Genomic DNA, 26,639 nt, shown 5'->3' on the forward strand with positions numbered 1-26,639 from the left:
TTTTTTCACTTCGGTTCAGACATCTTGGCACCAGTTGGACTTTGACCCAGAGGAGATTGTTAGTTTGCTTTAAACAGTTTAGTGCTTTGCCATCCCACGGCCTCCACCCTATAATCTTTCTCTGCAGTTCCGCAGCGAGGATGCACCCAAGGCCTGGAAGAGTCCAAGAAACGCTCCCGTTTTTTCTTTCTAGGGCTGCTGTCGAAAATCTTCTGGCAACGGCTATAGTAAAATATGCATGGATGTATGATATGTAAAATGAACCATGGAAAGAGAAGAAGGGAAGTCACTGGGTATTTTGAAGTTTGTAAAATGTTTATTTGAAATAGTGAAATTGAAAATTTATTAACAAATATTATTAAAAAAAAGAAAAAGAAAATCTTCTGGGCAGTCCCAAGCCCACTTCAAGTACATCATCAGCATCCCACTGTATAACCAACATCCCCAAGTGGAGCAAGCAGTGGTCCCAGTAGATGCCATCCGATGGAGGAGGCTGTCTTACCCCTTTCCCCACAAAGGTTGCTTGGATTCAAATCTATCCTCTACAGTGTTACCAAGGTTCTTGAACTTAATCTGTTTCAGGAGTCAGTTTGACACCCGAAACCATTCGAAAACCAAGGTACGGCTTCTGATTGGCTGCAGGAGCTTCCTGCACTCAAGCAGAAGTGGCGTCGGACGTGCGGCTTCCGAAAAACATTCACAAACCGGAACACTTACTTCCGGGTTTGTGGCATTCGGGAGCCAATTTGTTTGACAACTAAGCCTGTCGGGAACCAAGGTACCATTGTACTATACAGTGGTACCTCTGGTTACATACTTAATTCGTTCCGGAGGTCCGTTCTTAACCTGAAACTGTTCTTAACCTGAAGCACCACTTTAGCTAATGGGGCCTCCCGCTGCCGCCGCGGGATTTCTGTTCTCACCCTGAAGCAAAGTTCTTAACCCGAGGTACTATTTCTGAGTCTGTAACCTGAAGCATATGTAACCCGAGGTACCACTGTACACTATTTCATCACAAGAGCGAGATGCCTAGACATTCCCAGGGTCTCCTCAATGTACTTTAAAATACAAACACCTCAAGCCTGAAACATACAGACCTGGTTCAGCAGTTCATGCCTTAGTATGAATATGTGAGCCAAGAGAGGTCCTGGAGAGACCATAGCTGCTGCACTCCTTCCCCTGTCCTCCAACTGACATGCTACGCAGAGCCAAGCTATGGCTTGCTATTGCATCACATCTGAACCCAAGCTTGTGGTTTGTCTCACTCCAGACAAATGAGTCTGGTTATGGTTTAGTGTTCCATGTGAACTGAGCCACTGAGCAGAAACCCCTTCTGAGAGCTAGGCTATTATCTACGAGAGAGATAATTTTAGTATACCAAGCAAGTACTGCTGCCTCTTAAATAAAGGGAGGAAGGGGGGAAAAAGGAAAAGGGAAACCATGTCTTACTGACAGCCTTTCACAACCTGGTGCACTTCAGATGGTTTGGTCTGCAGCTCTCCATGCTCTCCATCAGGCTCTCCATGCTCCATTTTATAAGCCAAACTGCATTACCCAATATTGATGCTAGGGATTTGGCCCATGTAAGTGCAGTGAGCACTGTGTTAAGTTAAGTAATAACACCTACTTTCCCTGTGTCTAGACAGCAACCGTGTGTGAATTCAACAAGCAAACACATTCTGCCTAGGGTCTGGCATACTCTGCGCTAGGAAGAAAGAAGTCTGCTAGCATATTTTGCTTGTTTTGCGATCTGGGTTGGTGAGTGGAGAGCACTGCTCCACCAGCCAGATGTGGGCCATGGTTCTCTCCTTAGTACTCAAATAAATGTACCTTACAGAACCTGACAAACACTCTGATAAAAGGTTGGAAACTCAGGATTCCTTTAAGAAAGGGAACCTCAGCTCCTTCCCCCTTTTTATCTCGCTCTTGACAAATCATACATGATGTTTCCCCTGCCTGTTTAATGCAAAATATATTTATACAGCATTATCAAGTGTTCAGGGCAGTATTAGAAAATGGGATATATAAGCTAGGTGCCAAATGGCTCCTTAAACCAAGATTTCAGTCGCCAAAATGCTTGCCAACTCAGAGTTCATGCTGCTGATTCCTATGCCTCGGAAAGAGCAGTGTGGTGTCATTCTCCAGGACCACACCCATGTGCCATGATCCTCAAGCCTCACTTCTGGCTGGGATGAGCATATGTCCCCCCCAAAACCAGGTTGGTTGTGGCTCTGCCTCCGCAGCTGTTTAGCCAGTGTGTGCTTTTCTATGTAACAAAGACTTTTGAACACAGTGAGGAAGAAGATATTCCTCCTTGCTTGCTGCTGTGTTTCCACTCAACTGATAGAAAAGCATCAAATTCATCTTGCACTGCAAAAGGTCAACATGAAATTTATGTCAGAACTGACCAGCTGGCTCAAAGATCCATCTATTCCAGAGGTCCATTTATTACCCCAGGCAGACGGACATGCCCGTAAGTAGGATCTGAAAGAGATGGCCTTTTTGTTCAACAGAGCATCTGTAACCACTAATACACAAACTATTAGCCACAGAACAAGTTGCCACTAATACATGGAACACAGTGCTTGCAACCATCACATGTAATTGTGATTACAACTATTACTGCACAGACACAGAACTCCTCCACAAACTTCCCTGAATATCTCTCTCTCTCTCTCTCTCATACACACCCCCACACCCTGACTATCTCTCCCACCCAGAAGAATTGCAAAAGTTGTTTGCAAGGCTGTCATGGCCCAGTACAAACACACCTGGACAACTCACATTCTAACTCGCACTTAGATGCTACACTGGACTTCTGGGACCAAAAGCAGCCTGAAAGGCAAGGTACCATTTAGAGATCTTGAAATTATCAGAGATGGGACTGGTCACAGAGACAATAAATGAAGCACCCCAAAGCAGACATTGCAGTTTAAAATGACAAAACAAGTGTTTCCACCAACAGACACGCTCTCCTCACATAATGCTCTGCCAGATATTCAGCTGACTGGAACTTGTATAATGCTGCTTGAAAGGGCAAGTGTTCACTGTAACAAATGGACTTCTGATCAGATGCTCCATACATAAGAGAAACTGCAAGTTCTCAGGGTTTGGTTCACCAAAGCCCCAAGGGCTAGAAGCCTGGTATATATACTTCTGGATTTGCCTTTTTGCTTTGATGCTTTCATACACAACAACTCAAGGCCATGTTCTGAATTTAGCAAAGTGCATTCATGCTAGCATATTCACAAGTCTGATCCCACAACACCAGAGGATCATGTGAAGTTTCTAGTACCTTCAAGAGTTAAAAGCCATGCAACCCCCAAGCTGGACTACTTACTTTCTAGATCTCTAAATACAGTTCAAGTTGTAGTTGGAAACTATGAACAGCTGCAGACATTGCATTAAAGGCAAATGCAAACATGAATACTTATTGCTGCCTCTCCTACCCATAAATGCACTCCCCCCCCCCGCCCTGCTATGAGCCCTAGCAAAACACATAAGGCATGTGTACACAGGTAGGATTTCTGTGAACTCACACATCCTGCAGAGGCCAATGCCCAAAGTTAAACATTTCTGTGGGCTCCATTTGCAAGGAGGCACAAGATACCACCCTCACTTCCTCCACACAGGCTAATGAACAAAATGCATGCAAGCCAAGATGAAATCTGAGCAAACTCAGAAGCCTTCCTACTACGTCCTTCCCAAATGGCTAGTTCACTCTCTTATTATGGGCCTCATGTAAATAAATGTAAATTGCTGCTCAAGAAGCCCTGATCTGATTTCTAGAGCTTAACTGTGGCTATCTGGCACAACAAGAAGCACAACCGATATTAGATATTTTGTGACGATTTAGAACAACTCATTAACTCACCATTCCTAATAGGTGCTCTAGGAGCTCTTTTGGCATCCTACCTGCTTGTGGGAGAACTGGAAAAGCTAGTTGTTGCAGTTCCTAAATCCATGTAAGGACTGCAGCTACCTTGGAAAAGAAACTTGCCTTGGGAGATGAGCCAGTTCCAGAGGAGGAGTTGTCCCCATGCAAGTACTTTTCAAGCCACCCACATATAAACAATAACACAGGAAGAGCAACTTGATACATGCTCCCTGTCCCCTAAAAGTAGTAAGGCACACTATCAAAAGGCAGGTTTATGTTTTCCCTACGTCCTTCCCTCCACTTTCCAAATCTATTGCCCAAGTGCCAGAATATACATCAAGTCACCTCTTTAAAACAAATGCACTTAAGTATGGTCAGTTTTATTTTTATTTTTATTGGGGGGGGGAGCAGCAGGAGGAAGGCTTGATCCAGAACTTACTCCAATCTAGATTGGGACTCGATGAAAATCATTGCACCTATGGTTGCCTTTCCACTGCTGAAACTGCCAGCTTAAAAAGTGGCCAGGTTAAGCGCACTTACCTGAACAGGTATTTTGTGCTCCAGTGTGCTGTGTAATTGGGATAACTAACATAGCACGCAAGGCAGTTACTTGGCCTAGAACCCATTAGAAAGCGGGAGACAGTTCCCTACCACCACCTCAAAGGCATACAAAACCTAGCAATCTGAAAGCATGTCATTGCAAGTAGATAAACAGGCAGTGGGAAGGTAAACGGCATTTCCATGTGCTCTGACATCCGTCACAGGGTTCTGTTGCCCCAGAAGCGGTTTAGTCATGCTGGCCACATGACCTGGAAAGTTGTCTGTGGACAAACACCGGCTCCCTTGGCCCAAAAGCGAGATGAGCACCATACCCCATAGTCACCTTTGACTGGACTTAACCGTCCAGGGGTCCTTTACCTTTTACCTAACACTCATGGATGCTGATACAGCTATGAACACACAGTAGTAGAGTTCCCAAGTGCCTCACAACCCAGAAAGCAAACTATCAACCAGCATTTTCTTACTACTTCAGGTATGCAAGGCCTTAGGGAGGTGTCTCCACGCCAATCATTCAGCGTGAACACTGAGCTCCAGCTCTGAGGGCCTTCTCAGTTGCACCCAACCAGTGGAACACCCTCCCGTCAGATGACTTTTAGAAGACATCTGAAGGTAGCCGTGGATAGGGAAGTGTTTAATGTTTGATTATTTTACTGTGGCTTTATAATTTGTTGGAAGCCGCCCAGAGTGGCTGGTGCAACCCAGCCACATGGGCAGCATATAAATGTTGCCGCTGCAAGTCAGCTGAGACAGAGCCATAGCTCAGTGGTAGAGCATCTGCTTTACTTGCAGAAGGTCCCAGGTTCAAGTTAGGGCAGGCAGAGATCCCTGCCTGAAATCCCAGGCAGTTGCTGCCAGCCAGTGTTGACAATACTGAGCTAGATGAACTATTGGCCTGACTCAGTACAAAACAGCTTCCTACGTCCCTAATTATATTTGCCATTCCAGGCCTGTTTATCCAAGCAGGATAACTCTCATCATCCCTGACTACTGGCCAGGGCTGATGCAGGCACAACATCTGGATGGCCATAGATTCAGCTTAAATAAAGCTCCAAAGGCGTAACCCTAATCATTTCAAAAACTTAGGCCTAATGAAAGGATGTATCTTAACTGGAGGAGGGAAAAGAGAGGAAGCAGTGGGAGGTTCGCACATGCAACAGACATTTAAAGAGGTACCACAATTTGGTCCCAAAATGTTTGTATCCAAAAGAAACAGCACTGGCACAAAATAATTAAGCCAGATGCATATATATAAGATAAGCTGGTTCTGCTTTCAACTGTTAAAAGGTTGCTAAAATATAGAATTTCTTGCAGCCTTCTACTTCAGAACACATTCCTCAGATTATTATCTTTCAACAAGCATACCAAAGTCTTTATCCCAGTTAGTATCTGTCCTGGATTGGAATTGTTTTGCTGTATGCGGCAGTTTTAAACTGTTTTTATAATTATAATTATAATTATAATTATAATTATAATTATAATTATAATTATAATTATAATTATAATTATAATTGTTGTTGTTTAAACTGTGTTTATATGCAGTTGTTTTATCTGTTATGTTATACACACACACACAACCCCATCACATATAGAAAGATACAGAGAGAATGGGGGAATATGAATTGCTTCAAGAGAGCAATCCAAAATTGTAATAAAATAATCTTCCCAGATGGTGACGTGTTTGACAATTGTCAGCAATCCCTGCACACCTTCTCCAGCCCCTCCTATAACTTGATACTGTACTTAAAACATGACACTCGTCCAAGACAACAGGAGTCCCCTGTCTTCAAAACAACTGCAGAACACCCCCCATATACGGGCATTAAATAACTGTTTTACAGGCATTAAGTAACTCTATTTTGCCATATTCAGCTTTTGTGGGCTAACAGCTCTCTACGTCAACCTTTGCCAACCTGGGGCATTCCATGTTTTTGGAATACAACTTCCATTATCCTCAACCAGAGGAACTCTCAATGTCTCCCCAGTTCCAAAGACAGAAACTAACAGGAAGAGCTTGCTCAACCCCGGCAACAACATGAAGAAGCTTTACTTTCTAGTAATTCCCCAAGTAGAAGTATTTGATTTTTCAAAATACTGTATTTTTTGCTCTATAAGACTCACTTTTTCCCTCCTAAAAAGTAAGGGGAAATGTGTGCGCGTCTTATGGAGCTAATGCAGGCTGTGCAGCTATCCCAGAAGCCAGAACAGCAAGAGGGATCACTGCTTTCACTGCGCAGTGACCCCTCTTGCTGTTCTGGCTTCTGAGATTCAGAATATTTTTTTTCTTGTTTTCCTCCTCCAAAAACTAGGTCGTCTTGTGGTCTGGTGTGTCTTATAGAGCGAAAAATACGGTAACCATTTCTGAAGCCACCATTGAAAATAAATTGTGAGGAAAGAGAATGAAGCCAGGAAGAGATCCCAAAAGATCCTGAATTAGAAAGGGGGATAGAAGTATGGCTAGCAGCTCACCATCACCAGTTATGGGTAGGAATCCAAAACCACACTCTGATCATGCATAAATGGACACATTCAGGAAGCACATCATTCAGTAGCACTTCGCGACTTTCCTCCCAAGTTCTTGTGCACACAAGACAGAACACAGGAAGTTGTTTTAAATCAAGTCAAGCCATTGGTCAATCTAGCTCAGTATTGTCTCCATCAGTGGTGAGGAACCTATGGCCCTCTGGATGTTGTTGGGACCACAACTTCCATCATCCCTGATCTTGGCCATGCTGCCTGGGGCTGATGGGAACGAGGTGTTCAACATCATCTTGAAAGCTACTGGCTTACATTGACTGGAACTAAGCTCTCCAGGCCAGGGTTTCAGGAAGGGGTTTTGCTCAACTCTATCTGGAGATGCCAACAACTGGACCTGGAACTTCTGCATGTAAGGAATGTGCTCAGCTATTGAACTACAGTGCTTCCCCTGCAACATAGCAACACACACATACACAAGTGGAAGAGGGAAGAAGTTGCAAGAAGACTAAACAAACTCTTTCCTGGTAAGCATTGTTGAAAAACACACCTCCATTTTTCTTCTTTCTCCACTTTCAATCATGTTCTTCATAAGACTTCTTTATGCTTTTACTTTTAAAAAAGGCGTATACCTGAAAATGGGAAGTATGAACGCTAGCCACCTTAGTCATTGCCAAACTTGGATGTGTTGCCCCACATGTCCCAAATGCACCTTACTCTTCCAATAGCCTTCCTCTTTTTACTCACTGAACCCCTTTGCTTTGACACATGGACCCTTCTTAAGACCCACTTCTTTCTTAAAGTTTTTCCTAGCTTGAAGGTCAACTTCTAGTTAGCATCTTAGCTCCTTCCTGCACTGCTGAGCTCCCTCTAACCCATGTGGTCAATTCTCCATGCATCCATGACCTTTCACCTCACAGCACCTTGTCACTGCACACTGCCAGAGGCACAGGGCAGAGGTGTCAGCCAGTACGTTAGCTCTGCCTATCAGTATTTTTAATATCACTACTACCACCACCACGCCAGGTCCCAGGGAGGGGTTTCCACAATCTAAAGTTAAAACAGTTAAAATGAATTACAGTCACAGGACTAGATGCTGGATGTCCTCAGCCCCCTCTCACATTTCTGCCAGTTAGAAACATGACTCTATCCAAAGTCACAAGGCTAGAAAATTGCTCTAGCAGGACAACAGAGATTCTGCACGTGATCAGGAGCAGGCACGCCATGGACCTGCTGGCATGTGCCTATACCTTGGATACAGGTGGGGCTGGGTGAATCTTTTAACCATGAATTTAATCAGCAGCCATAGTTATAACCCTTAAGAGAGAGAAGGATGGACATCAATGTGGGGTGGGAATCAGGAAGCTTGGTAAACTCTAACTTGTGCAGGTGTGGGTTGAGAATGACACCCAATGGTCAAGGGGTCAGGATGCCCCCTTCCCTAAATTAGCAGAAGGAAAAGGTACTGGTTGTGCATAGCTTCCATACACTTGAATTTATATGACCAGACACATTTTCCTTGGTGGGTGAGAGTTTTACAGCAGCATACCTTTGGATCCTGATACCATTTAAGTTAACAGCAGCATCTGTTCCACTTGGCAAGTAGTCCAGTGGCCAGGAAGGAAGCGAAACACTCACACACTTTGCTTGTAATACAGCATTCAAAAAGAGAGGCCGGGGAAAACTGTAACAAGACTGGGGTTTTAGTGACCGCCTTGACATTTTTTTTTGCAAACTGGAGGATTTCAAAACAGAGGGCAAAAGGTCCACGTCTGTGTTTTGTTCACCTGTTTCTCATTCTGGGATTTGCTCTCCCTGCTCCTACGCTGAGAATGTTTTGCTTTTACTGGAAAGGCATCTGCCTTTGCCAAGCGTAGAGCAAAAGCCCCATGCGATAGCTTTGTTCATTACTCAGCATGGACTTTGAACAGTTGCCACTCCCTGCGCAAGCAAGTTCCTTGTTCATGAAGAATGCAAAGGACACCATACACCCTTACAGGCAGGCATAGTCCCTTTCCAAAGGCGGCCTGAGTTTCTTCCACCCCCCTCCCCTCCGCCAGCTAGACTTTTGCAACAAAGCTTGGGCTGGCTGCACTTAGGGCGCGTCCCTCACCAATTAGAACTGGCCCAGGGCAGAAAGGCAGAGCTTCACCCCCAACATGTGTCACACACACAAGACTGGTTTAACTAGTTGATTTGATCTCACTTCAAGAGACTCACCTGGCTCCCTATCCCTACACACAGCCGCCCCCTGCAACCCCTCCAGGGATGTAGATTACATGCCTAACTAATCAGAACTCTAGTGTCCCAGGCTTATACTCACCATTGCCTCACCTGGCCATATAAGGGGAAAGCTGAGCAGCTCCAGGAGAGGCAGATAGGAAAGCAGTGATAAGGGTGTGGAAAGGAAGGGCTGACTTTGGAGGCCCCTCAAGAGAATGAGCGGAAGACATGAGATCAAGCAGGAGGGAAGGGAGTAAATCCATCTACTCAAGGCTCCGACATGCCTCAAGGACAGTTCGAAACACAATTCCATAATGAGGATAAATACGTTTTATGCATGGGAAAGCAGCAGTTAAACAAAGGGGGGGAACTAGCTTTAGGATTAGCTGAGTGTGGGGCATAAACAGAGATCAAATGAGAGATCAAAACTCTAAGACCTATAGAATCATAGAGTTGGGACCACAGGAGTCATCTAGTCCAACCAACCCCCTGCAGTGTAGGTATATTTTACCCAACGTGGGGCTCAAACCGACAACCCCCTTGTGGTTTCAGTGCGGATCCATGTCTGTAACAGGAGCTGGCTCCTTTCCCTTTTCTGGAAATTCAAGTTAACTTGGGGAAAATGTACAAAACCAGCTACAACACAGTTTTTGGGATGGGCTGGAGGAGCAGAAGAGTCCAACTCCATGAAGCAACGGCGAAGCACACACCAAGAAACATGAGCCCTGGCCTGCTCAGACCAAGGTTACACCCCACATCTGACAGGAAGGGAGCAGCAGTTCTGAGGTGGAGGGAGGAGGGGAGGGAGTATGGAGCATACACACAACAGGAAAGGAAATGGTGCCGAACAGCAGCAGAACAGAGGGAAGGGATTGTTCCAGTGGTATGCCAGCAATCTGACTGCAGGGCAGCTGTCCTTCTGGGCAGTCAAAGGAGGGTTTTGTGCGTCCCTGTTTGAGGGTTGCCTCACTGGTAAACGCCATGAATCTATGAACTAGAAAGATGTAGGAAAAGTGAGGTGTCCGCTCCCCATTTCTGAACAGCTTGTATCCACAGTCCCAGATAGCCAAGAATAGCGGTACCACCCACATTCCATCTGTGTTCAACAGGTAAGTTACAGAGGACCACTGTCAACATGCACCAGTATGGAATGACTAGTCATGGGCTAGCTGCTAGCAGGATAACTAGCTAAGAGGCTGCAATGAGGAGGCATGGAGACTACAGACAGGTCACAATTAAGACAGCACAATAACTCTTGAGGCCACCAAGATCACACATTTTGGAGCCAGCCAAGCAACACCTGCCCATCTAATTAGTGAAGTCAGGACATTAGTGGTATGGGTGGATCCACAAGGACTGATCCCGGGGGTAAAGGGAAAAGTGCACACAAACATAGCACCAGAGACCACCCATTTCTGGTGACAAAGCAGCATAAGAACAGAAGCATGGGAGCATGCTGGACCAGCCCTATGGCCCATCTAGCCCAGCATCTTGTTCTCACAGTGGCCAGTCAGATGCCCACATGCAAGCTGGACCTGAGCACACCACCACTCTGGTCACCTGTGATCCCTTGCCACTGGTATTCAGAGGCATAGTCCTTCTGACAATGGGGGCAGAACATAGCCATTGTGGCTGGTAGTCACTGCTAGTCTTATCCTCAATGGATTTGCCTCATCCATCCTCTTTTAAAGCCATCCACGCCAATGGCCACCACCGCCTCCTGTGGGAGCAGGTTCCATAATTTAACCATGTGCTGCATGAGGAAGTGTTTGCTTTGTTTCTGTCCTGAATCTTCCAACATTCAGCTTCATTGGATGTCCACAAGTTCTAGTGTTATGCAGGGAGGTCTAGGCACCAAACTCATATGCCAGGTGTATGCCTCTTTCTCAGCAGGTTGGCTTTGTTCCCAGACTACTCACTGACAAAACCCTTAGTTGTTTTCCTGGCTCCCTTCACCTGCTCCATCCTTTCATTGCACTAGTGCTACAAACAACTTCATAGTGTGTGTGTGTGTGTGTGTGTGTGTGTGTGTGTGTGTATACGCACACAAACACACACACACACTGCATCTCCTTTGGGGTGGGAGGAGAGGCAACATGCCAGAAGACTGACCACTGGGAGTCTGTGCTGCAGGCTTGCTCACTCCCCCCCTAGAATGGCTATAACTCTGGGCTACTTTGCAGGGTGAGTATAACCCACATTCTTTTAGCAGCATATCCATACCCCCCACAGTGCGGGTACAATAATGATAAACTTTACCTGTACTTGGAGAATATTTTTTAAAAAATGTTTTCCAACATTAATCATTTTAGGTTTATTAAATATGGTCAAGATCAGCTCCTGTCTTTGCTGCTACTTTTCGTACAGACACATTTCTGACCTATCAAAGTTATACTAGTCTGCATTTCCAAATTATTTTCTGTCCGCCAATCACTTTTCCACAAAGGAAGATGAAAAGAGCTTAGAAATGAACCAGGAAGTTCCTTCTCCAGATAATGGGTAAATCATTCTAGACTTCTTTCTGCCTTGCTTTCCTAAATGTCAGTCACTGCTATGACATCATTCATTAGCAAAACACCACTTCAAAGGCAGGACCAGGCAAGTTTCTTGCAAAGGGAATGGACAGTATTAATGCTCTCACCTTTTGTCCAATATTTTGGATTATACAGGGGCTAGGGCATAAATAATAAAAATCAGGAAAGTTGGAAATTTGGGGTTATGGTTCATCATGGAGAGGAGGGAATGTACTCCCTCAAAGACACCTAGGATCAGTGGATTAATTACGGTTCACAAAGTATACAGCCCCACAGCTGCTAAAACTATAGAAGATGCTTGCGCAAGTACAACTATTCATTGGGCCTTTGGGTACTTGTTAACTTGAAAAACCTAAACCAAGCACCACACTAGTCTAGTCATCAATGTAACTGTGGCTGATTGGGGAGTGGCATTTCTATACCTGAAGGTGGTACAGGAATGACTGCATATATCTGAGCTAGGAGTGCTTCACTGCTGCCTGAAATCAGATTATTACTAGTATTTATCAGCAGCACTGGTAGGATACATATCTGTGACAGATGCATGCATCTACCAGAAGAACCAAGCGTTGTACACACTGGCTGTGTCCAACGTGCACTGGGAGCTCCCATAATTTAATTTACGTATACACAGCCACAGAAGAAACACACCAACCAAGATATCTCATCTCATACAAGTTCTATTTTCCTCCCCCTGAGAGGGAGGGGACAGATCTATGGATGAGGCAGTCAGTCAGGAAGAATTCAACACTCCCAGCCTCCAAGCACAGGAGCTTTGCAAGTTGGGAGTTGAAAAATCTTTCGCAACACAAAAGGCCACTTTTCCCCCTCTGTGGGAATTTGCAGCTGAGCTCTGGGGACAAAGGGATTTCACAGGCACATACACAGACATCTCCCTTCTCTACGCGCCCCCCCCCCAACCACCACCTCCCCTCCAGCTTCCCCATTTCCTGTCACAGTAGCACCAGACCTCAGGCTCAGAAACAAACAAACACAGAGTACTGGATTCTGGGAAACGGGCCAGAGCATTCCAGGGCAGCCTGGCCACCAATCAGGAGCAAGAGCTCCCACTTTACCCAGCAGTGCTCCTTATCATGTTAGAGGAAAAACAACCCTTCCTGGCTCCCTCCACCTTCCCCACACCAACCCCCACCCACCCCGCCAAAGCCAAGGCAGGATTTGACTGAAGAGGCGGCCGCTTGGCTCGAAGGGGCTGAAGCTTCAAGGATGTAGGGGAGAATGTGGAAGGAGAGAGGGAGGAGGAGAAGAACTGGTAATTACCAAGTTGGCCATTTTGCTACAAGAACGCCGCAACCAGCCATACGGCAACTCCTGGCTCAGCATTACCTATAAAAGCACAAAGCAACGTGGTGATAACATTCCACGTCGACAAACCAGTCAAGATTCCCTGTACAATCACTTTGAGGCTCGCATGCGTGATCCTCGGTGGGATCAAAACAGTCCCTTTGTTATAAAGGTGCCTCAAAAACTCATTTGCAGGTGTTCCGTTCCAGCACTACTCTGCTTCAAAAAACATTCAGGGAGAAAAGCCAGCTAGTTTTCAATTACAGCCTTACAGCAAATAGAATCTTGGCGTTCTTCGAGATAAGGCCCTGCCTATCAGCTGCACAGGAGCAAAGTCCTCTGCAGACAGCAACATTCGCCAGGAGGAATCATAGCCTGCCCTGGATACTGTCTGCAGGAAGCAGCCCCTAGGGAGCGGTCCGATGGCCAACGCCCAGCTGACTAAATTTTGCATGCTCTTTTCATGCCAAGGAGGGAAAGGTAGCTAGCACACCTACCTAGGCTTTCTGCATTAACTTTGGAGATAAAAGCTTCTTTTCTTCCTCCCTATTTCACCTCAGCCAGAGGCTAGTTTGGCCTAAGGCACAGAGCATCACAACACTATATGGAGAGTTTCTGCCAAAGCAGCCAGTACCAACTTTGCAGGAAACTCTGCATGTTTGAGATGGGAGCAGCTGCCGACTGTGCTCCTGGCACCCCCAACAAAAGGCTGCCAGCCCTGGTGTCCCAGTTCCAACTACAAAAGCAGCGTCTGAAACCCCCAAACTGCTATCCTCCCTGCACCTAGCACAACAGAAGATAATTCTTAGGCCAAATGCCTATGTACACAAGGGAGCTTAAAACAAACATATACTTATGCAGGCTGGCTGCCATGCCTCAAACTCTGCATCGCAAGCATGCTTTTACCCATGGGGCACAAGCACGAGCTCTCTCAGCAAACCTGACATTCAGCCCTTAAAGGACCAGCTAGCTGGTGCTTGAACAGAGCGACAACCAAGTGAAGAAAGGTGTTTGGTCGCAGGTGTCCAAATGTTTGCGGCTGCCTCAGAGAAATTCAAGATATATGGCATAGGTCCATTTTCATAGCCCAGGAATGCAGCCCCACAATTTCCAGCAACAGCCAAGATGAATTTTTCTTTGTGGAGGACCAGTGGCTACTAGCAACTGCAGCTATGATTGCCTCCAGTGTCGGGGGCAGGATGCCTCTGAATACCATTTGCTGGGAATCACAAGTGGGGAAGAATGCTGTTATGCTCAGGCCCTAATTGCAGGTTTCCCCACAGGCCTCCATCTGACTGGCCACTGTGAGAACAGGATGTTGGACTGGATGGGCCTTTGGTCTGAGCCAGCAGGGCACTTGTGGAGTTGTGGAGGCTTGGTCTCAGCCAAGGCACTGCATGAAGGAAATGCCTCCTTCAGTGCCCTGCAAATGGTTGCACTAGGAACTGTGTCATCAGCTGGCTAAGCTACATCTCAGGAAGGAAAGGAGACAATGAATGTTGACTGCAAAAATAAATCAAGCTAGTAACTGATCTGAAGATGTAAGCTACATTAAGGGACAGCTTAACTTTTGAGAAAACCCTTTCTGCAGGAGCCTGCATCTTTTCCATTCGGGAATTCCTCAGAGCTAATAATTTCTTCAGTCGTAATAGTTACACAGAAAGCCTTGAGAACTGCAACAATCTTATCTGGAAATGTTGGGGGGGGGTCTATGCGGGCTTCCAATAGTTCTGAGTTAGTCCTTTACTGTACTGTTTGAAAAAAGCTTTTAACAAATCTACACACAAAACCCTCACATCCTTTCAATGCTCTGTGCTCTGTCAGCTGTTTCTTCCCAAATGTCAGTTTGAAAGTCTCCATCTTGTAGATTGGGACTCTAAAGGAAAAATGTAGAAAAAATAGATCATCATCAACCCAATTCTGATGGCAGAATGTGAGTTTCCTAGTCTCAGAACCCGGTGCCCCCTAAAAATACACATGGTTAACATGTGCATGCCACAATGAGATACCGAATCCATCTTCTTGAAAATTTCAGCTTTCAATTAAAGAAATAGTTGTGGAGGTAAGTATGAAAGCATGGGGGGGGCGCTTTGTGAAAGCTTGCAAAACAAGACTGTTGTTGACTAGGATTTCCAGTGATTGGAGGAAGGGTTTTCTGGGTCCCTCGTAGACTTTGCACTAGCCATTGTATTCACCTTTTCCGCACAGGACTTAGATTGTTAAAACAAGCTCCATGCCTAGGCAGAATACACAGCCCTAACAGTGATGCTTGAGTCATCTTCTCCTTTCTTTATTTCACAAGCCCCACCTTGTAACGTCCCTATTCTCATAGACGGGATCACTGTGAGAGAGCAACATAAGAAGCTGTTCTTTACCAGGTCTGACTATTTGCCCATCAAGCCTAATACTGGTACACTATTGCTGACAGCAGCTCTTCAGCATCTCAGGCAGAGATGCCTTCCATCACCTGCTACCTGATCTTTTAACTAAACTGGAGGTCTTTATCACATACACAGCCCAACAGGACAATGACAATAATCCACCAACAGCATACAAATCAATATGGCTAACCTGATCCAAAACACCCACCCACCTCACTCACACACGAAAACAAAGATCACCACAGCCAATCACAAACAAACAATCACACCCTAGGCCAACCCCAACCTCTCTCACCACCAAAGGAACACAAGTGAACAACACAAGCACGCTGACACCAAACTACATACATTAAGCATAATAGAAACACCGCTACCCCACCCCACCCCCATCCATCTCCCCTCCCTCCACCCCCCCCTTTCTTTTTTTCTTTCTTTTTCTTCTCCCCCTAATGCCTCAACAAATGAAACGGATTTGTAAAAAAGTTACATGGGGGGGAAAAATACGAGGCATTACGCTTACACTGTAAAACAAGAAAACCCTTAATAAAATATTATTTTTTTAAAAAAAAAACTAAACTAAACTGGAGGTGTGTGTGCCAGGGGTTGAACCTAGGGTTTTCTGCATGCAAAGCATGTGGTCTACCACTGAGCTATGGCCCCTCCCCACTTACATGGCACAGGGGCAGGGCATACCCCTATCATGAAGGTGCTGCATTATGTCCTAGGGGTGATCAAAGACACACAGCATTCAGTCTAACTCAGGCCCCAACTAACCCCCAGAGCACAACTCAAAAAAGCCAGTGTCATAGCCCACGTGGTCCAGGCCATTTCCTCTTTCTCCAACCTGTATGCAAGATCAAAGCAATGTACAACAACCTGCAAACAACCTGGTAAGTTTGGCTAGCAAACAGGAAGAGTGTGGGCACAGATCTGGAATAACAAGTGCTGCAGGTATGTTCTTTTGATACATGCCACACGGCTGCACAAGAGCAGGATCAAATGTTGCATGACGCCAAACTGCTGTGGGTGTGGGCTCTGGGCAATTTCATATTCAGGCACTCAAAACTGTTAGCTAGAGTAGATATGATCTGCAGCACTGCCCCTGTTACTGCCATCATCCCACTCTGCTGTTGTTGTTGCTGTTGTTGACAAAAGTCTTGCAGACACGGCGCACTCTCTCCCAAAGGAAAAAAAAGAGGCTGGCCTTTGCAGTAACACCTACACACAACTACTAACAGAAGCATCCATTTCTCAGGACAGAAATCTTTTCTTTACTCTGTGGGGGGCACAGGACAAAGAGATGCATTACCTTCCACCTAGCAGGCACTGAACAATTTTAGGAAATAAAAATGTAATCTCACTATATAGCATGGCCACTCTTCACAAGCTTTAAGTATTTGATTTAATTCTGTTCTCAGGCTTTGATGGGAGGCCTCCTGTGGGGTGGGGGCAGGGGGGACAATTTCACTTTTCCAGGTCAGAAAAATCCGGCTATTTATTAAATCTGAAGGATCAAGCTAGAGGACATGTAACCGATGCAAGACACATATTTCACAGGAATCCCCCTGCCTAGCAGATTAAGTCACTCAGTCCTCAGTTCACTACAGAAATAGGTGTTCATTACACTGGCGATGTTTTGGAGACATATCCATTGCAGCATTTTGAGCAGGAGAAAGGATTATGCATCCCTTGAATCCCTCATACACATACACAACACCCTGTGCATCTGCATCCCACTGCAAATTTCGCATACTAGTCTTGGCCCAACCCAGATACACAAAGCCCAGCAAAATAAGAAACTAGCTACAGTTGAAATTAGGTGGCTTAAAACTAAAGAGACATAGAGCCACTCATTTAGTTGGTGGGGAAGTGGGAGGAAACATCAATGTCATGCAGAAAGCTTTTAAAGCAAGTCCTTTTGTTGTTCAGGCAGAAAGGAAGGAAGCAAACAAGGATTTCCTGGTCAGACAGGAAATGACATTGTGTTTAGAAACTTGCAGGAAAGAGAAGGCAAGTTTGCCTAGTGAACACTAAATTTTGCCTTGCCTGAAAGGAGCAAGGGTGCAGGACGATAATTCTGAGGGAGCACGGCACTGACACCCAGACTTATTCCCCAAAGGATTCCTAATCTATGCTTTTCTTTTACAGCTGTGGAGCAGCTGCCTCCTTTAACAACTCCAGACTCACTCATACTCTCCGTTCCTCCTGCCAACCAGGGACACAAAGCTGAGCATTTACCTCCTAATGTTCCCTCTTTAAACATATTCATTTTACCTCCTCCCCACACCTCACTAGCTAAACACCAGAATGTTGTCACTCACACCTAGACCACAGGCACACCTATTAAGTTACTCCTTGACTTGAGCACATTAAACCTCAATCCTACTACCTGGCAAGTGACAGACACTATACATGGCAATATGCCTTCCTTAGATTGGGACACCAATGCACTAAAGGTTCCTAACAGTGAGAACATTTTTGGAACTCCCCTCTTATAGATGACTCAGATGTATAATACCTAGAAGCTGCTTATGACATTATGAGAAATCAGCTGTGTTATTTTCACAGCTACTACAGATAACAGTTGTGAGTTAGCCAGGCACCCTCTCATACCCAGACACATTACTCAATGCGGAAGAAATCTGATGTGACATTTCCTGTGTGCCAATGACTGATAGCCCCACTCAAGGAGGGCATCAACAAGTAAAGGGCAATGACAACTAGCACAGTGGGTCCCACACATTTTTCCCCACAGATCACCTGAAAATTGCTAAAGGTCCTGGCAGACCACTTCTATCTATCTATCTATCTATCTATCTATCTATCTATCTATCTATTTATTTTTATTATGCCTGTTGCAGCAATTGTAAAGCTTGCGGTGCTGTACCATTTTCAAAACTGTATTTTTATCTCTTACATTATATTTTATTGCATTACAAGTTCAGTTCCATAGAATTCAAATGGTAAGTGCTCTTCACGGAACCATGCTGCTGGCTAGTTGAATAAAGCTTGCGGGCCAGTTTGGGAACCCCTGGACAAGCAGACATAGGAGGGGGGAAATCAAAGGAGGTGGGTAGAAAACAGATGGATTATCAAAGCAAATCATTTCAACTCTTCTGGACGGGAGTGGCTCAAACAAGACATTCAGGCCAAATAGAAGCAAGTAGCACAGGCTTCTCCGTCACCTAGACAAAACCAGCTTGCTTGATTCGTAAGCAAGGCAGTGGCAGCAGTGCATGCAACAACATGTTCAGAAAAAATGTATGTACTACTCTAGAGGGCAGGGAAAGGGGCGTGCCAATTAACATGAAGACAGGACTGTGCCGAATTGCCCCTCCATTAAAGGAGGCTGGTTTCAACAATGGGAGGAGTAGTGGGTTACTGATTTGAAAATATTTCCAAGGCCTGCAACTCACTAATGTTGCAATACGGCTGGTCTCTGGGTATATTAAGCAAGAGTGTCCTCCCAGCAGGAATTTGGAAGGGTGGGAGGGGAGGAGAAGGGGGGTGGGGAAGCAAGAGACCCTATTCAGTTTAGCTTGCTGGTCACTGTAAAAATCCTGTATGTAAAAAAAGACAAAAAAACCCCAGCCCCCCCCAAAGGTAATGGTATCAACTTTTGCCCTCTTTGTGGTAAATGACAGTAATCTCTATAAAGAAGATGGGCACAATCATGTTTTCTGCCACCTTGGTTCTTGGTTCTTGGTTTCACCCATTATAGGCCAGCAAACCCAGCTTTGCCACCTGACAGGGAGCTGCTGCCAACCCTGGTGCTCCACTCAGCCTTTCTGTACTTTCCAGATGTGTGTATTGCACACGTTATATTTTTATGCATGAATCGGCTCTTAATCCGTATGTCATGGGGTCAGAACCAAACCTTAAAAGTCTATGACAACATTGGAATCCAACCAGTCACAAAGGGTTAGCCATCGGCCAATCAAACACAGCATCAGAAAGCGTAGCACGGGCATATTTCACAGCAGGAGAGGCCCACCAGTTGCAAAACCACAACTCTCATCATCCCCAACCATTGGCTGTGCTGACTGGGGTTGATGGGAATCCAACAACATCTGAAGGGCCACAGGCTCTGCCCCTGCCCCCGTGTTCTATAGGTTGTTAGGGCTTTTGTTTTTACTTGTGGAGAATGCAGCAGCAGCAGAACTGTCTGGCAAGCCACACTCTGTGTTTGGCTGTGTTTGGAGATTGTGGGTGCTGGCAGTAGCTGTAAGTTGAAGAACTGCAGAAGGGTGTGTCACGAGGACTTGCTTCTACTTAGCCACAAGAACAGCCAAGGCTGCAGCTAAGAGAAAGGCCAGGAGATTGGCTTTCTAATGGCAATATACACCATCAGCAGAATCATCCCAGTGTTACAAAGTCAGTTTGAGCGAGTCTGTTTCCATAACATCACATGCACCTTCCCTACATTTGCCCTGAAACTAGGTTTCAGGAAAATCAAGAGGGAGAACTAATGGTCTCCCTGTCAGTAGTGGTTTGTTCCTCCCAGCATCACCATTCCACTTGTCTTGTCTCCCCAGACCTGTCTCAGAGTTCCAGCTATAAGAAGTGAAGCCAGAAGGCAGCACTTACAAGTCCATACTGGGAATACAATATCCACAAGACTCCCACTGTCCTCTGTTCCCCACCCATAATGTCCAAAGTCCAAGTCAACTATATGGATGAGCTAAAGTCTCACTTGAGAATGACAGATGAGAGATTTTGCAACGGAACTAACATGTGCCAGCCTGTCAGAATATGTTGCAGAGCAGGACAAATAGGTAAAAATAAAATTTCAAAAATCTTCAAGTGTGCTTTTACAAAAGAGATAAGTATGCAATTCTTAACTATAGGTTTGGCTGATAAAAGGTATTTCTTATGCATTTTATGGCCACCCCCATTTCTCACACAGCCAAAGAGCTAACGGGGATGTGGGGACAGTTACAATTTTGACCAGACGGAGAAGGGGGACATAAGACACCCAAGGAACAAATAAATGGAAGTTAAGGATAACAAGGCATGAATGCAAGCAGGCTCTCTTCCATAATTCACCCGATGCTTTCTGAATGTCCTGCCCACTTTCTTCTTCTTAGTTCTTGTGGTTGCATACAGCCCACAAAATAGGAAACACTACTAGAGGGTAAAGCCACCATGGTTTGTACTTCCCTAAGTCAGACAGCTGTGGCTCATGCTTTGATGACTCAGGTAATGGCAACCACCAGATCTATTCCGCAAGCTCCCCTCCTGTCACTAAACCCAGAATAGCTCTAAAAGCAACTCAGAAGCCCCTTGATTAGCCAACACCCCAGCAAGTCCTACTTCATCATGGAGGAATGTGCAAGCAGCACTGGTATTGTCACCATCCCTTAATGACCTCCATGACATTATAAGATTTCAGCTCCAGATCTCCAGTTTTAGTAAACAGATATCTGGATAAGACTAACAGCAGTCAGTGGGTGTATTTATAAGAAGCAAAGGGTTTCCAAATTCTTTTAAATCTGAAGACCATTCATTAACTACCATCTTTCATCAGGCAGAACACTTACGAATAAAACCACCACTCTACACCACTTAACCTTCCCTTCTACCTAAAGTAGAACCTAGCAGAGGATGATCTCCCAACCAAACATTCTTACAAGCTATTAAGACAAACTCAGTTTTGAGCTATGTGGAAGCAACTGCTTCAATTGCAAAATCCTATGGCAAGAACAAAGACAGCCAAGTTCACACAGTTCATGTTACAGAATCATGAACCATTCACTCCATTCTCCCTGTTTGCCAGTCCAACCCACCCTGCTCCTACTACCCACTGCTCCTGCTGGCAACAATATCACAGTAACTCATTAAACCTATCTGGCCTTCCAACTACTGATATCAGCAGCTGCACAGATAACACTGTTCAATTCATGTGGGGGGGGGGAGCCATTTTAACCTGCAGACTTTCAATACACTCTCCTTTTCCATTTACAGACAGTTTGCAAGTCATTTTATCAAAGGGACACTTGCTTTCCACATGTATAAATAATTAGCTTGGCAAATTTCAGATTCAAGGACAAGTATAAAAATAAGTAGAAGTCCACCCAGGCCCTTTGCCAGCATTTCAGAAACAACAAACATCATTGTGGATGAGATCTTTCTACCATGCAACTAGCCGCACACCCAAAACTCAGCAGCTGCAAGATTTCCAAGCTTGCCACTTCCTCACTTAAACCCACTTCAAGATTTAAGCAAATGAAAAACTGCAGAAGCCATCCCAGCCAGGTCTGCCACTTCTCAAAAATGAAAGTTAGGAGCACTATATGCAGATATAAATATAGAATATCCCCATCTAGAGCCAATATGAGGAGAGGAGCCAAGTGTGGTATGGCAAGTTCCGCTGCTATTGCCTGTTCCTGTTCAACCCTGTCCCCCACTTTACCACTGAGCTGTCAAGACACATTTGTTCTGCCTTGCATCACTGTCCTCTCTCAAATTTTCAACCTTGCTTGCTAAGCACAGAAGCCTGTCCCCAGCCCATACCAGATTACTATAGGCTTGATGAGAGTAACACAAGGTGTGCAAAACCAGTAGTGCAGCTAAAATCCAAGATGCACAAGGCTGATGCTCCTTTTATCAGGGATGGGGAAGCAATGACCCTTCAAATGTTGATGGGACTCAAGATTCCCACCAGACCCAGCCAGACCAGCAAATGCCCAGGGATGATGGAAATTGTACTCCAGCAGTAACTGGAAGGTCACAGCTTCCCCACAATCTTCAGATTGTGGCCCTTTATGGCAGCACCATGTTTATCATGCTGCATCCCACCCTTTCTGAAAGGAGCTCTAGATGGCACATTTGGGGTTATTCCATTTTATTATAATCGCAACAGCCCTGCAAGGTATCTCAAGCAGAGATTAAGCATGCAGTTCTTGGCTACAGATATAGCTAACAGATGACACTTCTTATGGATTTCATAACCAGGGGACCTTTTGGCTAAGTAACACAGAACTACCTTATTCACATGCAACACTGTCCACTACAATATAGTCCTAAAAAGTTCCTTAGCTCAGGAAGTTAAAGTTTATTATGACCTTCTCTTAAGGTGGGAGCTGCAGCTGCCTTTCTACCATCGATTTACTGCTGGCCTTTGAGAAGTCATGCTTCTCTTTAAAATGGAGGTGAGGGAAATTCCCCTCAGCATGTGCTCAGCCTAGCACACTGCCCCACCCCAGAGTGCAAGCAAGCAGTCTGCAACTCAGGTACCAGAGTGCTGAACTTTGCTTCCTCAAAAGGCGGCCATGAGGTTTACAGAGTACTCATATGTGTTTACCTGCTACTTTTCTGAAAGGGTTTCATGTTCCCACCGAGTCATCCACTAGGCTGGCCAGAAACATTTTTGGTCTCAGTCCATACAGGTGCAGAAAAGGAGTCAATGAGTTTTCACTGGTTCAGTCTATTTACTCCACTCAGGTGGAGCTTAGGTGACACCCCACCACCCGCCAATTTGTCCCTCCCCACCACCCCAAAGGAACCACTGCAAAAGCATGAGGGCTAAGCTATATAGGATCCATCTCCTTTGCCACAAGAAACCTTCACTTTGTTCACGAGCTTCTCCCTCCCAAAGCCTGGACTATAAAAAAGATCAGTGGCTGCTCACCTCTCCAGGAAATGTATATTCAGCCCAAGTGGTACTACCACAAAGCAAAAGGGGAAGAGAGATAGTGGCAAGAGCCCCATAACTACCAGTCCTTTGATATTAAGGCATTTCTCTGTAGATCTCAAAGGAGGCAGGGAGAGTGCCTGCACTCTGCCAATCCCATACTTCCTTTGTACTGGAGGACAGGACAATCTCTTCTTCACTGCACGCATTTGTTCCCACTGGCAGAAAGCCAGGATTTCTAACCTTTTAGATATATATGATTGTGTTATAGGGAGACTTCTGAACTCACAAGCAGCCCTGTCTTGTTTTGTTAGACCCAAACACAGAAAGCCCCTCCCTGCTCCTTTTTGAAGTGTCTTTGTGTTTGGGCCTCACAGAGAGTGAGCTTTCTTAAGGGCTTGGTGGCCAAGGCAGGTTACTACTGTACTGCAATTCCACTGGATTCTCTACCTCAGAGGACCTGGACAAGCAACAGCAGAAGAAACAAAATGGCACAGAACGGACAGTACAGGAACTCAACCAACTCTCTCCGACAGCTGCATTGTGAATTGCTCCTCCTTTTGCTATTCTATCCACTCAGCACAATACGGGTATGGTGGTCTGTGAAAATTGCTTTTGGATGTTAGCATCTTTGTCTGGGATCCACATCCTCCACAAGATCCAGCATCCAGAGCATGCTTTCCCCAGGAATCCCCCTTTGAACTCCTGTCTTGAATAATAAGAAATCCAAAATATAATTACAAGTTCTAGGGGGGGGGCAGTGATTCACACATCCCCGATCAGCGCACTTTTCTAGAGTTAACAGAGGCACCTCTCTGCCCAAAAGAAGCCTAAAATTCAACAATGGGAGAGGACAGTAGGAAAAACAAGAGAGGGGATGGATGAAAGAATCAGATAAATGTGGGAGCAAATGCAGTTAAGTTTCTTACAAAGATTTCAGGGTACAGCTAACCAAGATCCTGAACGCCGACGGTACTTCTGACTGGTGGGAGACCCATCGTAATGAAATATAAGCCTAAGCATCAGCTGGTTTCATGAGCATTCCTGCTTTTATAGAGACGCCCCCAAATATTTTAACGATTTAGGGAATAAGTAGTAAAAAAAAAAAAAAGTTCGCAAGTCGCCTGAAGGCTAGCCGACGAAAAGGCTTCAGCGTTTTTGAAAAATCTCAACCCTTTAAAACAAAGGCAAGGTTGCTTAGACCAGTAGATAAAAATCCAGTTACCTCTCAATGCCCGATGGCAAAAGGCCCACTCCCCCCTCCCTGAAAGGCGGAGGCTAGCAGCCCCTACTTTAAAAAAAGAAAAAACGAAGGACTTTTGCGTCCTTCTACCCGAAGAGTCGAGTTCCGGGCGGCTCACTAGGGAGTCCGTTTCGAAGCAGCCTCTGGAGAACAAGAGAAAGAGGCCCCCACCCAAACGCACCTGGGGAGAAGCAAAATGGGATCCACCCAGCCCGGTGCCTTTCGGAGCGCGTTTGACACGGGAGCCGCGAGGGCGAGGGAGAGCGACGCGCGCGGCCCAACTCCTCTCTCTCTTCCGAAGCGGCACCTTGGGAAACCGGGGGAGGGAAACCTCCTTCCCCAGGAACTCCCCTCACATTCCTCTCCTTCAGTCGCCCCAAGAAAGGGAGGGGGAGGAGAAAGGGGGGAGCCAGCAGCCCTCCAATGCACACCACCTTCCACCCAACACAAAAGTTTTTCTTCGAGGGAGGGAGGGAGGGAGGGGAGAGGTGCTTTTATTGTAATGCACCGCCTTACCTTTGTCTTTTTTGCCCCCCGCACTCTCCCCTTCGGGAATCGCGCAGCCCCTCTCTCGAATGCTAACTAAGCAAGTTTTACTTCTTCCCTTCTTACAGGTTTTTGTTTTTTTTTTAAAAAAAAGAGGCGTGTGGCGGGGGGGGGGGGGGCTGGAGAGAAGAGGCAGGCTTTTCTTTTCTCGCGTCCGTGAGAGTCGCCGCCGACCCAAGTGCTCCTCAGTTTCCTCCTCTGATCATTCAGCTTGACAACTTCGGGTAGAGACTGCACGGGACCAGACGCCTTTTTGTCCCGCTGCAAATGCAAGGCAGAGGGCGTGCGGGAGGGGGAAATAATAAAAAAAAAGCGTGCCGTTTCCTAACAAAAGCACTAAAGACTCCAAGAATAAAATCTCAAAGGGAGCTTTTATATATATATAAAAACACCAGCAGCAGCGCGCGCGCACACAAAAGGCGACGGGGAAAAAAACCGAGGAGCGCTGCAGCGATCTCCTGCTCCTCCTCCTTTTCCTGCGGGACCTTTTCTCTCGCTTTTTCTTTCGCCCTCCCCCCCTCGCTCAGCTCCAACACCTAAAATGGAAGTTGCACCCAGCCGACGGCCAAGGAGGCTGGGTGGTGACAAACTGTGCGCTCCAGCCCAGCCCCTTTTCCCCTAAGTGATGTCAGCTTCTGCACGGCTCCAATGGGAGGCAGGCATCAATCAGGGAGCCGAGGCTATCCAATAGGAAACTCCATTGTAGAATTTCTTTTTAAAAAAAAAAAAGAGGAGAGGAGATACAGACAAAAAAAAGGGGGAACCGCATAAGATGGGAAAACAAGGAAATATTGCTTAAAATCATAAACAAAGCCAGGTTTCCATGAAAAGAGACAGGAACGCTCTCCATCCCTTTACATTGCAAGGATGCGCTCACATTGCAATTCAACATGCAAAACTTCCGCCGGTGGCAATGGAGGAAGATTCCCGGGACCCAAGTCAATTTTTAATTATTTGCGTTTCCTGTCTTCGGCGAGCTTTCGCAGCGCCTTTACACTTCGGTCCTAGGCGTGCTTACTCGGAAGTAATTCCGATGATCGCTAGGAAGCATCGCCACTGAATTGCAGCCACCTCTCGTGAGGCTAAACGTTGACTGAGGCGGCGATCCCGCTGGAGTTCGACGGGACTTGTTTCCTTGTACTGTAAAGTGCGCCTAGGACTGCAGCCTTATTTGTTCTTGTGGGCGCTTTCCTTGCACTTTGCATGCAAGCGCTCCATCTCCGGAAGGGAGGAGACGGGCACTACCTATAACAAAAGGAATGCAGTTTCCAATCCTACCTTGGTTATATTAGGACTCCTTTGAAACGCACATGGCCAGATAATCAAGTCTTACTTGGCAGCATTGTTAATTGACATCAACTGACAGAAATTTACTCTCGTTCCCCCCCGCCGCCGCCGCCCCTTTTTCTGGGGTAAATCAGCTTCTTTGTCTCTTTTATTGGCCTGTGTTTGGAATTTACACAATACAATACAATACAATACAATACAATACAATACAATGCGTGCTTTGATTTCTTTTTTACTGTATTGTGTCTCCAATACAGTACTGCCGTCCTAAACATGCGTGAAGCTTGGTTCTGTGCCGGCTAACTCAAAAATCAATCCCACTAAATTTAATCATAAGGCAAGATAGAAATGCTTGGAGTAATGCAAGGAATTCACAGAATTGCACCCCTGTTAGGAAATATTCTGCTGAAATTAATGGGCTTACTGCTGCTGAGTAAGGATGGACTGGAACATTTTGCAAGGTGCAATAGCAGAAGAAACAGACATGTCATTATAAATGTTGTCATAGTCTCTTCAACATCACTGAAAATCATATGCTGGTCATAAGTATGTAAACTGCCTTGAAATTCTCAGTCAT

The 26,639-nt window shown here is 45.7% G+C and overlaps 1 protein-coding gene across 10 annotated transcripts in view; it reads right to left on the reverse strand.

Annotated features, from left to right (window-relative positions):
- CTNND1 (catenin delta 1) overlaps positions 1–25,337 on the reverse strand; it is a 57,407-nt gene extending 32,070 nt beyond the window's left edge. For 3 of the 10 annotated variants that reach the window (XM_081877341.1, XM_081877342.1, XM_081877338.1), the window contains exon 1: positions 24,746–25,337. The gene's annotated coding sequence lies outside the window, so the exon portion shown is untranslated. Of the gene's footprint in view, positions 1–24,211; positions 24,344–24,410; positions 24,551–24,745 lie in introns of those variants that run through there. The other 7 variants (XM_081877343.1, XM_081877345.1, XM_081877346.1 and 4 more) reach the window with 5 other exon arrangements.
- Between the last annotated feature and the right edge of the window lie 1,302 nt (positions 25,338–26,639).

The sequence above is a fragment of the Podarcis erhardii genome, assembly GCF_964252035.2.
Source record: "Podarcis erhardii genome assembly, chromosome: 1".
Lineage (NCBI taxonomy): Eukaryota > Metazoa > Chordata > Lepidosauria > Squamata > Lacertidae > Podarcis > Podarcis erhardii.